General features: G+C 32.2%; 1 pseudogene; it reads right to left on the bottom strand.

The window, feature by feature from the left end:
• Positions 1 to 13,849: 13,849 nt before the first annotated feature.
• On the bottom strand, positions 13,850 to 14,681 carry LOC118194393 (zinc finger HIT domain-containing protein 1 pseudogene; annotated as a pseudogene).
• Positions 14,682 to 14,701: the final 20 nt, after the last annotated feature.

Here is a 14,701-nt window from a genome sequence, read left to right as displayed (position 1 = left end):
TAAAAGAAGCACCTCAGCCTGATGACCGATGCCTTGAAAATTTGATGAATTTTCTGAAACAAGAAGTGAAAGGAGAAGAGATGGTCGTGTTAGCCCGCACTGGGTTTGGTTCTAATCATATTTCTAAGAAAAAGGATACACTAAATAAAAATTCAGATTTCGCCACCGCAGCTGCGTTAGTAAGTACATCAAATTCCGAGAGCCCAGGTAAGCACAATTTTAACTGTCTCTTTTGTGAAAAACGGCACCCAACTAAAGAATGTTTTTCTGCTAGAAATATGACATTAGAAGCTAAGAAAAATATATTAATTATAAAAGGGGCCTGTTTTGGATGTTTCAGATTTGGACACACTTTTAAAACATGTCGAGTAAAAAATTCTTGCATGTACTGTAATAAAATTACAGTACATGCAAGAATTAATTTAATTCTTTAATGTTCTAATTTAATGTAATCCATTCTTTAATGTGTCCCAATCGCCAAGAAAAAGGCGCAAATGAAAAGTCTAAAAGGGACGTAACTGAAACCAGTACATTAACTAATAACTGTAAAATAGAAAATGTTTATTTAATGACTCTAATAGTTAAAATTAAATTTAAGAATGTTGAGCTTAAAGTACGCACATTACTGGATACAGGTTCTCAGCATTCATATGTCAGTAAAAAATTAGTAGAGAATTTAAATTTAAAACCATTAAGGCAAATTAAATTGAAGCATTCGTTATTCGGTGGAAGAGAAACGCGAACGCAGATTCACGATGTTTATAATTTGTTGATTTCGGCATTAGATGAAACTTTCTCCTTTCAAATCGAAGCACTTTCCGAGAGCAAAATTTGTGGCACAGTGCCAAAAGTGAACGATAGTAAAATTCTTAATGAACTGAAAGATAGAGGCGTCAGTTTGTCTGATTTGGGTTCTTCTGATCGTGAGATCGGTCTGCTTTTGGGAGCAGATATTGTGGGCGGTTTATTTACTAATAAATCTGTTCGGTTGGAGTCAGGGTTATTTTTGATTGACACTTGTTTGGGACATGTGTTAACTGGGAAGCATGAGTCATTTGGAGATAGCAATGATGATACTGTTTTGAATGCAATTTCGTTGTATGTTAGTAATTATTCGATAAAAGATTTATGGTCTTTAGAATCCATAGGTATTTCAGATCCCATTGAAAATAATAGAAAGAATTTAGAACATTCTAGAGTTTTGGAAGAGTTTAAAAATAATGTGAAAATTCTTTCAGACGGTAGATATGAACTTTGTTTACCTTTTGAATCTGGTGTGGCCGATTTGCCGACAAATAAAGATTTAACTTGGAAGCGGCATAAAAGGATGTGCCAGCGAGCACAAGATAAAACATTTTTAGAAGAATATACTACGATTTTCCGGGAATGGGAGAAATTGAATATAATTGAAAAGGTAACTGATAATGCTGAGACGGGACATTTTTTACCTCATCGGCCAGTAATTAAGGACAGTACCACTACAAAAATCAGACCTGTCTTTGACGCGTCAGCCCGAGAAAGTGGTAAATGCTCTTTGAATGAGCTTTTGTATAAGGGTCCGAACTTACTAGAAATAATTCCAGAGATACTTGATAGGTTTCGAATTCATCCAATAGGATTATCTTCAGATATTGGGAAAGCATTTCTGATGCTAAGTATAGCCCCTCAACATAGAGATTTCTTGCGGTTTTTTTATCCGTCCGAGAGTGAACAGATTGTTTACCGAGATTGCAGAGTAGTATTTGGGTTAAAGTCGAGTCCATTTTTATTGGCAACCTCAATTACACATTTATTAGGTAATGTACCATCTGAATTTGATGCTATAGCACAAAAACTGAAACATTCTTTTTACGTAGATAATTGTGTTTCTGGTGTTGCAAATATTGAGGAGCAGGAAGATTTTATTGTAAATGCAAAAGATATTTTGTCACGGGGTTGCTTTAATTTAAGAAACTGGGATAGTAATGTAAAATGTAAGTATGTTTCTAATAGTACTGGTGTCACGAAAGTATTGGGAATTTTGTGGGATCTTGATAAGGACACTCTTAAGTGTAATTTAAACTTTAATCTTGTAAGTGAAGATCAAAATTTTACTAAGAGAATCATTTTAGCTACAGTTCAGAAAATATTTGATCCAATAGGTCTGTTGAGTCCTGCAATCTTACCACCTAAGCTTTTACTGCAGGAAACGTGGAATTTAAATCTAAAGTGGGATACTCCCTTACCAGATAGTATTCAAATGTCTTTTAAAAGATGGTTTAGAGAAATAGATGCATTAAGAGATATCGAAATCTCACGTTATGTTGAAATAAATGATTCCACTGAGATGCATGTTTTCGTAGATGCGTGCAAAGAGGCATATGCCACCTGTATTTTTTTTAGAACGAGAACCTCTCAAGGGGTAAAAATTTACTTTGTTAGAGCAAAAACCAGAGTTGCACCTTTGAAGAAAGTAACGATCCCTAGGTTAGAGTTAATGGCTTGCTGCATTGGTGCCAGGTTGGCATATTCAGTGAAGCAGGTTTTAAATGCCCATGAGATTAAAACAATATTTTGGAGCGACTCTAGGGTAGCTTTATACTGGTTAAAAGAACGTGGTGATTGGACAGTTTTTGTCTCGAACAGAGTAAAAGAAATAAATAATCTGTTTCCTAATAATGAATGGCGACATGTGCCAGGGAAAATGAATCCCGCTGATCTGATTTCGCGAGGGTGTTCCCCTAAGAAATTGTTAGAATCCTGCTGGTGGAAAGGCCCGGCATGGTTGTTGCAAGCAAGAGACAACTGGCCTGACACCGAAATATTGATAACGGAAACACCCGAAATAACACTTGAAAGGAGAAAGGTTAGGTTATGTAATATTAATTTGTCGGAAGAGAGAGTCCCGTGGTATGCCATTAAATTCTCAAATTTCCATTCAATAGTTAGAATGGTTGCATGGATATTGAGATTTATCAGTAATGTAAGATCGCATCGTGATACTAGACGGGGGGAGAACTTCTATCGCAGGAGATTAAAAATGCTGAAATTCTGCTTATTCGTAATGTGCAAGCTCAATTTTTTCCTAGTGAAACCTCTATTCGGAACTTGTGTGTTTTCAAAGATCTGAACGGAATTATCAGAGTTAAAACTCGAATTCCTGAACGCATAGATAAGCCTTTCTTCATTTCACATATTCTTCTTCCTGATAAATGTATCTTTACTCAAAGACTGATTGAATATTTTCACCAAGAAAACTGTCATGCTGGAACCCAGATATTACTAAGCATATTGCGTGAAAAGTACTGGATTACAAGAGGAAGAAGAGCGATACGTAGTGTTCTGAAGGACTGTATTAAATGTCGACGATACAAAACTAAATCTCATCATTCAGAAATTTCTGGGTCACCCCGATCTCCGGACCCCACTGATGTTTCCGATGTATGTGACAGTTCTAAGACTATAAAGACACGAGCTGGTAGAACTGTTAAGATGCCACTTAGACTGAACTTGATAGACTTGAATGTTTTGAGTAGCTATCCAGCAACTCAAAGGGGGGAGGATGTTGGGAATGGCATCACTAAGCCAACGAATCAAAAGCCAGATAGAGACTGATGTCATGGGACGCCAGAGGAAAACGAACAGTTCCGGTTTAGTTAGCTAAGAACGATGTTTGCATGATGTGGCTAGATAGATATTGTAGCTAGATAAATATTTTATATTCTTTTAACTTGTCTTTATGTGTAAATAAAGCTCTTTGCTTAAGTTTAAATGAAGTACTCCATTTATGACAAGATAGCTGTTAATTCATCGGGTAGATGACTTACGAATCCCTTCTGAGCTAGCCATTGTTCGAACGTAACGCCTTACGTAACATAACACCCAAGGTCCGTTCTTTTTACGGACCTTGAATCGCACCGACGGTGCGAATAGCCAAGAAGATATTCACACCCAAGGTTCGTAGAAGGCCCGTTTCTTTCTACGGACCTTGATTCACGTCCGTAGAAAGAAGAGGTTAGCTCACTTGGGGTAAACCAAGGAGGTTAGAATAGAAGGAGGGAAGGTTCAACTCAAACGGTGAAGCTTGGCGGCCATGTTACTTTTATCACTGTGACTTGTGCAAGGAAGTCTGTAATTGTAACATTTTTTTTTCCCTTTTCTTTTTGAAGCATGTCTGCTTATATTGCATATGGATGCACAAATAGATTTTCGAAAAATATTCCTGGGATTACTGTTCACTCGTAAGTATTTTCTTTTTTTTTTTATGTAATTTCATAAATATGTTAAAAAAATGTCACAATGTCATGTTGTTTTCTTTCCAGATGTGACAAAAAAGACTTAATAATAATCGAAACATGTTAAATACAATACATTTTAATGCTTTTGCTTACAGCTGGTATCTTCGTTCCTTAACATACAATGATATATGCTAGGATTATATGCTTGCTGTATAATTTGAACGCTTAGATAATTCGTTTTATAATTTTCATGAAAAGTAAGAAATCAATTGTTACTATTTTTATGAATTGTAAAGGTGTTAAATAAAGCAACGCTTTTCCTTATGTATTAATTATTATTCATTCTTAAGTTTTGTGAACTGTTACGAATATAATTTGTGCATTTGATCAAGATAAACTGTTCTGTTGTTAAAATGTTTTTTGCATAAGCTTACAAATTTCTGGGCAGTATAGCGATAAACGTAAGTAAAATATTTACACAATTGAACATTTGAAAAGATATATCCAAAAATTTATATAGGTATATTTCTGTAATTCAGTTTAATTCAAGGTAATTTCTTTGAGATTCATAAATATGAAACGCGCATAAACTGAAATCATTGAATTCACATAAATCTGTTTTATTTTATTAAGATTTATTTTCTTGTTGATATAAGGTTTTTGATTGTGAAAAGAATCTATTTAAAACTTTCATTTAAAAAAAAAAAAAACCAACATGTTACCATTTTTTTAGATAATTATCTGCTATTAATTTCAGGTAAAAATGATTCTTTAATAAATTATAATAATATTGCGAATAAATCAGAAATATCACTTCTTAAAGAAACAATTGGAAAGTATATCAGAGAAGTTGCTAATAAAACCTAAACAAATTCTTGAAATTATGCAGAAACATAATTTGTAAAGGCTTTAATGTTATGCACATGCATTTAAATTTCGAAATATTTCTTAATGATTTTCTGTACTTAGTAAATTACAGATATCACCTTTATAACTTTAAAACAAAAAACTAACAATAGCGAAGCATTTCATTATAAATTTAACATATTTTTACTGGAAAATTCATGCATAGAACAGCTTACAAACACGTACGTTCCACTACCGTATTGCAATGTTTTGAAGTAACAAACATGGACGCCGCTTGTTCCGTGGAGTTTCATTCCCCGATAGTGGAGGAAACTGCGAACCCTCCCTCCTTCTATTCTAACCTCCTTGGGGTAAACAAACGAAAATGCGTTCTCGCCGTCTATTGGCTGTGACGTCACTGAAGCTCTCTCTCCTCAGATCAACAGAGATTTCCGCATTAAGCTGAACGTAAGCTTATGATCGACTGTGGAAACTCATTAGTTCTTTTTTTTTTTTCGTTCTCAAATATAATTAAATTTATATAGTATAATGGTTGGTACACACTGCGTGATTGCATTATGCACCAATAATGCAGGCAAAATAAAAAATAATCAGCAAAATGTATCATTTCATAGGTATAGAAACTTATAGTGTGTTTTGATTTGATTTAATGTTTAAATAGTGGTGATATAAGTTCATTTTGAATTTTCGGGTTACTTAAATTAATTGATTCATTAATATATGTAGAACTTTTATGCATTGTATTAGGTATATTTAAATGCCAACGGTCTTCAATATTGTTGTGAATTGTGACAAATGCATATAAATATATAAAGCATTACTTATCAAGTAACAACATTTTTACTACTGAATCAACTCCCAGCCATGGCTGCATAATGTTGAACAGAAATGTTTAGTGATACATATATCTCCATGGAAGCCATGACCAGGGTCTGAAGTGGCAGACCAGACAGCAGCTAATGAATTATTTAAAAAAAAGTTACATGGGCATACAAGTCCTAGTTTTTATGCATATCATTTTAGATTTTACGATCAGAGTTTTTATGGAGGTAAAAAGCATCAAAACATGTCATATACTGCAAGGAATACAGTATTACATAGCATATAATTATATAATATCACATACACTTTCAGTAATCCAATGTAAACAAAAATACCATAAGCTTAGAAATGCATAATAAAGAAAACACTATATCATGAATAACAGGGAAATTTAAATCTATGTTAACTTATTACAATTTGACTAGATCACAAGTTAATGCGACTAGTTAATGCGATACTAAAGATACAGTATCGCATTGATTGAAATTACACTGGTTATAAATGCATCTATGGCTAAAATCAAAATTCACAAAATACAGCGAGTTCAAGGGTGTATAAGTACAAATCTATTAAAGATACATAGTTTTAGTAATCTGCATGTTTTCCCCCGATGCATACAAGGGTGTCCATCGAGGGAATGGAGGCCTTTGTGTATTCCTTTTTTAAGAGAAATTGCCTTTTATCCCTATAACATATGAAGAAAAACATGAAAACTCAAATGCAGCCAGCCCATTCATCAGGATATGAACCTGGGTTGACCTACCAGTGTTAGCAAGTTAAATGCTGGGCCACAGTGGGCATTGGTGAGATGTTGCACATACTTACAAATACAGTATATGTAATAACACTCCATACATAAAATACCGTATGTACGATTATGTACAATAAATAAGAAAATATCTGATACAATTCCTTCAGTACTCTTATGTGCAAGCATGTTATATTATGCATTGCTTATAAGTGCAAATAGCATTACTATATATGTACAAACAGCAATATACTAATGCAATTTGTAATATTATAAATACCATTATTATATGTACAGAAACTTTACACTTGAGTTTGAATATATTAAATGCAAGTGATGCTATGTACATAAATGCACTGAGTGTTTAAAAAAAGTAATTGTAAACATTGTGTACTATTAGTATAGTATCAGGTAGTCATAATTCTTTGTGTTTAGACCTTTCTCATTTTATAATAATCAAAGTACACAGTAACATGTAGACTATAGCTATACTTGAGTGTTGTTAAACTGAATGTAAATAAAAATATGTAGAGTAGAGATGTAAATAATATTACATAAAATACACACAGTACCAAATATGCTTTAATAGTTTTAAATAATGTGTATGTAACTCACTGCATTAACTAACTTTTGTTACACATGGAAAAACTGCCATGCAACCAGCCCATTCTCCAGGAATTGAAGTCAAACCACCAGTGTTCAGCTGATGGGCCTCGTCAATTACTTAGAATTTGAGCCTATTGTACTGTTAATAAGGTACATACCAGAAATAAAATATGAGTGATACACGGGATACATGTAAGTAATAAGAAGGACTAACAACATTGCAGAGTACAGACAACAACATATTAGAAGTCCACAATTCAGTTGGCAAGCAAATTAAGTTGTATTATTATGCTTAAACTGTTAATAAGGTACATACCAGAATTAAAATATCAGTAATACACGGGATACATGTAAGTAATAAGAAAGACTAAATGTATAATTTAAGAATATAGAAAAGTTTAAAAAACAAATATGCCAAAATTCTTGTAAAATATAAAATTTCATTTTCCATCTGTATTTATACTTTGTAATGATTTGTATTATGAATGAATAATGTAACTTAAGCAAATATTTTATTTATTATAGTTTTAAAATATGCATTTCTTGACTATACAGTGCATCATGATATATTTCATTTATAAAATTAAGATCCGTATTTACTAAGATTTTGTTGAATGTAGTGTTTAAAATTTAGTACCAATTTTGACTTTTGCATTTAATTATATAAATTTACCAGCAAAATGTGCAAAATATATTTGTTGGTATCTACAAATGTAATCATTATGTCTGTGGTGATATTGTATACAGGTCATCATACTAAATAAACATCCACCCTTTTTCCATGTGTTCACAGAAAGTACAATGACAGTCAAATGATGTTAATATAAATTGCATAATGTTTTAATGAGTGCATTTATCTGTGTATGAATAATATTTGTCCCCAACTAAACTGATAAACTCTAATTTTTCTTATTCATAGAATGGATAAACTGAATATGTTAAATGAAATGTAATATTTAAGTTATTATATAAAAAAATTTCTTTTTTAATACCAAAACAAATACATACAGCATTTAGTCCTATTAATATCTAGGATTTACTTCCCTGAAATAAAAAATGAGGATAACAATTCAGAAAATGACTACACGCTTCATTTCGTTATTATTTTTATACATTAAATAATACATAAGTGAAATAAATATAGAAACCTAAAAGATAAAATTCTAAATATACAGTATTAATAACAAAAAAATAATAGAGGATATACAAATATTCTTTGAATATCTTTTACTTATATTTTTAATATAAAAAGTTAACATCTTCTATCTGAATACTTTTGGAAAATTTTATTTTTCATGCTTGCTAAAAAGTAAAATTCAAAGGATTAAATGTAGTCTCAATTTTTATATAGAATTACATGGTGCAGCTGCTGAATTTAAAAGTATGCTGATTAAGTATTACACTTCCTTTCAGTTATAGCTTGAATAGTTCATTTGTCCATGTTTCTTGTTGCTGCTTTACATCAAGAAATTACAAACATGCTTTAGAATCTAGTGACTTATAATTTTTTGCAATTTCTTTTTTATCTATTAAAATTAATCATATATTACAGGAAAAGCTTATGCGAGTTAATCTTGAAAAAAAAAAAAATCCACAAGTAAACTAAGATTTCTAAATAAAACAAGTACTGCAGAAACAAATGGACCCAAAGTAGTCTTTAGCAAATTAAAATAAATTTAAATTTCAGCCAAATTAGATTCCAAACATTAGGGTCAAGTTTGTACAGCTTTATAGAATAAATGTTCTTAATTTGAACTTCTTCTATTGCAACATTTAAACATCACTACGTATTTTCCAGTTCTTGTGAAATGTGGGTTTTCAGTCTGTTGAAGCTAAAATGAGTAACGGTATAAACAGCTGAACCTTGAATAGCAAATTCTGTAAGGAAGTTTGAAAGACATTCGGTGAAACAATAAATTACTGAGAGAACTTTTCGTAATTAAGACTTATTCTACACAGTAAAGAATATTTTAGGTAGTTAAGTTTCGACTCCAAATATTCGAATTTTTACTTTTCCGATGAAAAACAGAAAATATTTTCAAAAGTAAATACGAAACTATTAGGAGATGCTACAGTGAACTTCAGTGACGTCACAGCCGAACGAGTCGCTGGCTTTTCGTTTGTTTACTCCAAGTGAGCTAACCTGTTCTTTCTACGGACCTTGGATTCACACCACCTGCATTCGCGCATGCGCACAATCAGCCCAGGTACCAGCATTTTACGCCGATTTCCATAAGGCAGGCGGTAGCGAGAGCGAAGGTTGTTAATCTTAACTCAGCAGTAGGGGTTCACCAGCAAGAGAATAATTTGCAAGTAATAATTATCAGTTACAAAGACGAGATCAATCTATGTACATGATAATGTTCAGGAAATGATAAGATAAAATAGGGATTTAATGATGGTTCTAATTGCAAGCGAGGACGTGTAATTAGTTAAAAAATCTTTAATGTATTGACAAAAAGAAAATTTTAGAAATTACTTAAATTCTTATATTTATCAGAGGAATTTTTATGCAAACTTAGAGTTTAGTCTTAGTCTTATAGCATAGGACTGTCAGAATTTATTATTCAATAAGAAAACTTACTGAAAATTATAATATTCTTATATACTCATCACTTTTTCAGTATCTACACATGTTTATAGGTTCAAATGCCATATTTAAAAATCAGAGTTATTTATGAAATAAAACCTTACAAAATCTGATAAATCATTGATGTGTGCAAACTGTTAAATCTAAATCTCTTACATTAAATTATTTTTGTCTTTTAAATTACATCCCATTATTTTTTAAATTTAATTTATTAATGTGTTTGTACTAATATTTCAATGTTCTTTGAAATACTTTTTGTGTCCTGAAATTGCCAAGTATTTCTACAAAAAAAAAAAAAAAAAAATAAAAATAAAAAATAAATAAATAAAATAAAAAAATAAACAGCAATACAAAATTGTTAATAACCAGTATTATATGATTAATTATTCATTTAATAGTTGATATAATCGCTTTTTTCATGTCCTTATTTCATGTCTAAATTTTCTAGACAGAAATCCTCTGTCTAATTTTTATTATCTTTTCTATGACGAAAACTTTCAAAGAGGAATGAATTAAAGTCTTGATTGTGCAAAACATATCTTTGAAGCTAAATGTATTCTAAGAATTACATAAAATGTAAACAAGATTTTGTCCCTCCCCACAAAAAAAAAAAACAGTCATTTAAACTATTCCAACAGGAAAACGATAAACATTGTGAACATAAAAATCTGCACATTCTTATATATACTTTAATAAAAGGAAACGTGTTCCTTCTTTTTATATATACAAGAAAAGAAACTCATTTTTGTTTTTGATCTTTTGAAAGTCGCCAAATGATTGGGTTCAAATGACGGATCCGACAACTTAATGCTCATGCGTAGTTAATGTTGGTTGCGAATAGCATCGGCCTCTGTGTTTTCGGTCCACTTCGTGAACTTCCTACTGACTGCAGGATGGTATTACCTTCTATACTTGGCGAATATACTATCTCTACTTCTATACTTGGCGTATGTTTAAAACTGGCGATACTATACTTGGCGTATGTTTAAAACTGGCGATTGTAATGATTCATAGATGGCGTTTTAAATTCGTCTGCGACTCAGAGTTGTAAAATAATCAAAAAACTCGACACCAAAGAAGATCGCGGATATAACAACGTATCCAGCAATGCAATGAAAGAAGCTCCAAGAAAATGCTACATCCAGATTATAAACATCATTAACGCTTGAGGTTAATTTATTTTCCTCAACGGTGGAAACATGCAAGCATAATTACACTACTTAAACCAAGACCCGAAATTTCCAACCAATTATAGACCAATAAGCCTTCTTCCTTGTCTTGGAAAAAACTCTTCAAGCGTGTGATACATACCCGACACAGTGAACAGCTTACTGTAAGCCATATTTGAATTTAGAATTCAAAAGACAAAAATCAACAACGTTGATTTTCGTTGTTTGAATTCTAAATTAATACTTGTTCGGCGTGTTATTTTATCTTAATTGCAAACTACGTTCACAAAGATAACCAGTTTAGCAGGAAACATCACAGTAGTAAAGTACAAATTATAAATGTAGTTGAAACGATTGCCTTCACAAAAAAATGCAGCGTCGTGGCCTATTTCTTAGATATAGGAAAAGCTTTCGATAAAACCTGGCATGAAGGCCTGATATACAAATTTACTATGATCGAGTTACCAAGCAAAAGAATACATATCTCAAGTTCATATCTAAAATGTCATAAGAGTCGATGCTACGCTCTTTTAAAAGAAGTACATACGTGCCGGAGTACCATAAAACTCGGTCGTGGCTTCAACGTTATTTAATATATATCTAAAGGATATGCCGGAGCCTTTAAATTGCCAAAACAACCAAATATGCAGATGACAGAGTTATCATGTCCAGATCAATTAGGCCCCAACATGCAGTTGACAATCTCCAGTTTGGACTTTAATGGATTTTTCCGGATTATAGATCATTAGTTTAAATCTGGTAAGATGGCATGCAGAAATTACAAAATTAAAAATATGAAACCGTAATTGTTGAATTAAAGAACAATTATGATCTAAAGGATATCAAAATTTACAAAAAGAAAAAGCTTAATATTTATTTGTTTACTTTATTAAACATCTCTTTCAATGTAAGTTGTTTAAGTTGCTTCGTTTCATGTGATAATACTTTCTCTTTAATTCTATTAAACAGACATAATTTCTTGTTTAGTTACAAAGTTCCGCTGTTCAAGTCCTATAATTGCTGTGTTGTGAATACCGACTAATTTGTCAATCGAAATATTTTCGTTTTTAATAACCTCTGGGTCACTTTCTTCACTATCGGAAGCGAATTATAATGAGGAGGATCTTGATTTAAATCATATCAAAGACGTAGTATATCGAGATCAAATACTACATTTAGTAAGGAATTATAAGCTAAATAAAATAAAAACATCTGCCCTGAAGATAAGGATAGTGCTGACAGATAAACTTCCAATTCATTGGGCGCCGCGGTGTGAAATTGATAAACAGATTTCGGATTTCAAAACATACTTTCGCTTTGTAGATCTTTTACATATTAGTAAATATATATAGGAAATTCTATTTGACATCATCGAAAGTTCAAGCTTACTTTTATAAAATTGCTCTAACAGTCTGCAAAAAATAATAAGCCTGATCCAATTCGAAGATTAAGGAACAACGCAATCTGCAACATTAACTGAATTAGATAATTTTAGCTTAGCGTATACCGTCCGTTACACATTAAACGCGCATGCGCACACACATATTTGCAGCCGTAAAGATCTTACGCGCACTTGTAAACGCCTGTGCGCATGCGTGAATGCGCAGAAAGTTTGTAGCTTTGAGGTCCGGATTATAGATGTCCGAATTAACAACTTTTGACTGTAATCAAGAAAACAACATTTACACATAGAACCCCCTTTTTTTTTACTTACTTGAGCAGTTCGAGACTAAAACACTAAGTTTCTTGGAGATGTACTGTTTATCTCTATAATAATGTCTGGGTTTTTAAAAAATCCTTAAACTAATTATTTTCCCCCTAAACTAATTATTACTTTTAAAAACAAAAAATACCAAGATGATCATTACAGTTAATATTTAAGGTACTTTTCTGTTTTGCGGGTGCAGGCGATAAAGTCGGCAATAATGGTACAACTGATGCCAAACATAATATCCTTGATGGTAACCTTTAACGCCTCATTTTCAAAACAAGTCACAGCCATTTCTTATCAGATTGATTGTTTCTCTCAATATTAGCACGGAATTACGTAGAATTTTTACCAGATAGTTCAATTTTATGCCCTAAGGCCATTCGCAGTAATAAAGTCTATTAGGATGCAATCACATCGCTCACACGAAGGAGAAAATATAGAAAAGGCAAAGTCAAGGGTTAAATTCTTTAATTCTAACTAAGCATACACTGCGGTTTTATAGAATTTCTGAGTAAGCTATTCATACGAATTGAAATAATTCTTGCATTAAAACTTGTATTCCAAATTAAGATTTAACTTGAAATTAATGTAGATAATTACTGAGAGAATTAGATTTTTGTAGCACAGTTTATGTGAGATGAGATCACTTGGGGTAATGTGATCGGGATGTTGAATTATGAAAGCATAGAAAATTCTTAAATTAATGTCTATTTACGAATTTATTGTCTTTATTTATTGGCTTTTTACAAAATTTTAAAGGATTCTTAGAACAAACATTTGTTAACGCTTTTTTATGTGTATACTGTATGTCGCCAATCAGTGGCGTAGCTAGGGTGGGGCAAGGGGGGACATTTGTCCCCAGGCGCAGCATCCAGGGGGCGCCAAATTGATGCTATGAAATTTTTTAATGGAATGTTTTCCCATTTGGCACACATAAAGGGGCGCAAATTCTTCAGTTGTCCCCGGGCGCTGGAATCGTAGCTACGCCACTGTCGCCAATAAAGTCTGCTTGAGGAGATTTGCGCCGGCAAAACGGAAAAGTACCATATTTAAATTGCTTCTAATTTTGCTATTAATTGAAATAAATTTTATGAAAAACTACTGATCATTGATAGCACATTTATAATAAGTCTATTTTATTTTACACTCATACATTACAAAAATATTTCACACAAAAACTTCCCTCTGGACTTCAAAAGAAAACTAAGACACATTTCCATTATGCACTAGCCACCTTCTTTGCACCTATGAAAGAGAAGCCAAACAAAACACCACATTTTTTTAAATTGTAAACCATTTCTATTTTATAAAAATGGTTGATAAAAGGCAGCGTATTTATTTCTAGTTACAGGTGTTGGGTCTTGTCGTATGTTTGGCTTATCTTTCACAGAAGCCGAAAAAAGTTGCAGGGGCATAATGGAAAAGCATCAAAACACAAAAAAATCTAAAATAAATAAAACCAAATTCAGGCTGTCCACTTTAAGCAACGAGTATCTTGGTGAACAGCACAACATTTTACATTACAGTAACGAGTACCACACTGAACACAAGTATAATTAGAATCAAATCCACAAACAGCACAGAAATGTCTTTCTGGATATTTTGAAGGTGGTACTTTAGCTGTTAAATAATTAGTTTTATCTTTTGTAAAATATTGCTCCTCCTCTTCCAGCAAAGCTGTAAAATTCTTCCGGAATCTTTGTTTAAAAGGTTCAGTTTTTAATTTTTTACGTCGCTTATTTTCAATGGTAGTTTCTTGAAATTTTGGAGCATTTTTATGCATTACTAGATTTGCATGAGGATCCTCATGATAATTATCCTGCTCCAATGCCTCTAAAGCTTTTTTAATGCGACGTCTACGAGCAGCTTCATCCATAATTTTACGTTGGTCTTTAACCCTTGTACTTTCTCGTTTGTCAGCCATGATATAACAAATAATATATTTACACATATAATAATGTACGTAACTGA

The sequence above is a fragment of the Stegodyphus dumicola genome, chromosome 7, assembly GCF_044657685.1.
Source record: "Stegodyphus dumicola isolate Sdum_Otavi_A_Nest chromosome 7, ASM4465768v1".
Classification (NCBI taxonomy): Eukaryota; Metazoa; Arthropoda; class Arachnida; order Araneae; family Eresidae; genus Stegodyphus; species Stegodyphus dumicola.
The sequence above is the reverse complement of the archived record's forward strand: the minus strand, read 5'-3'. Positions and strand labels throughout refer to the sequence as shown.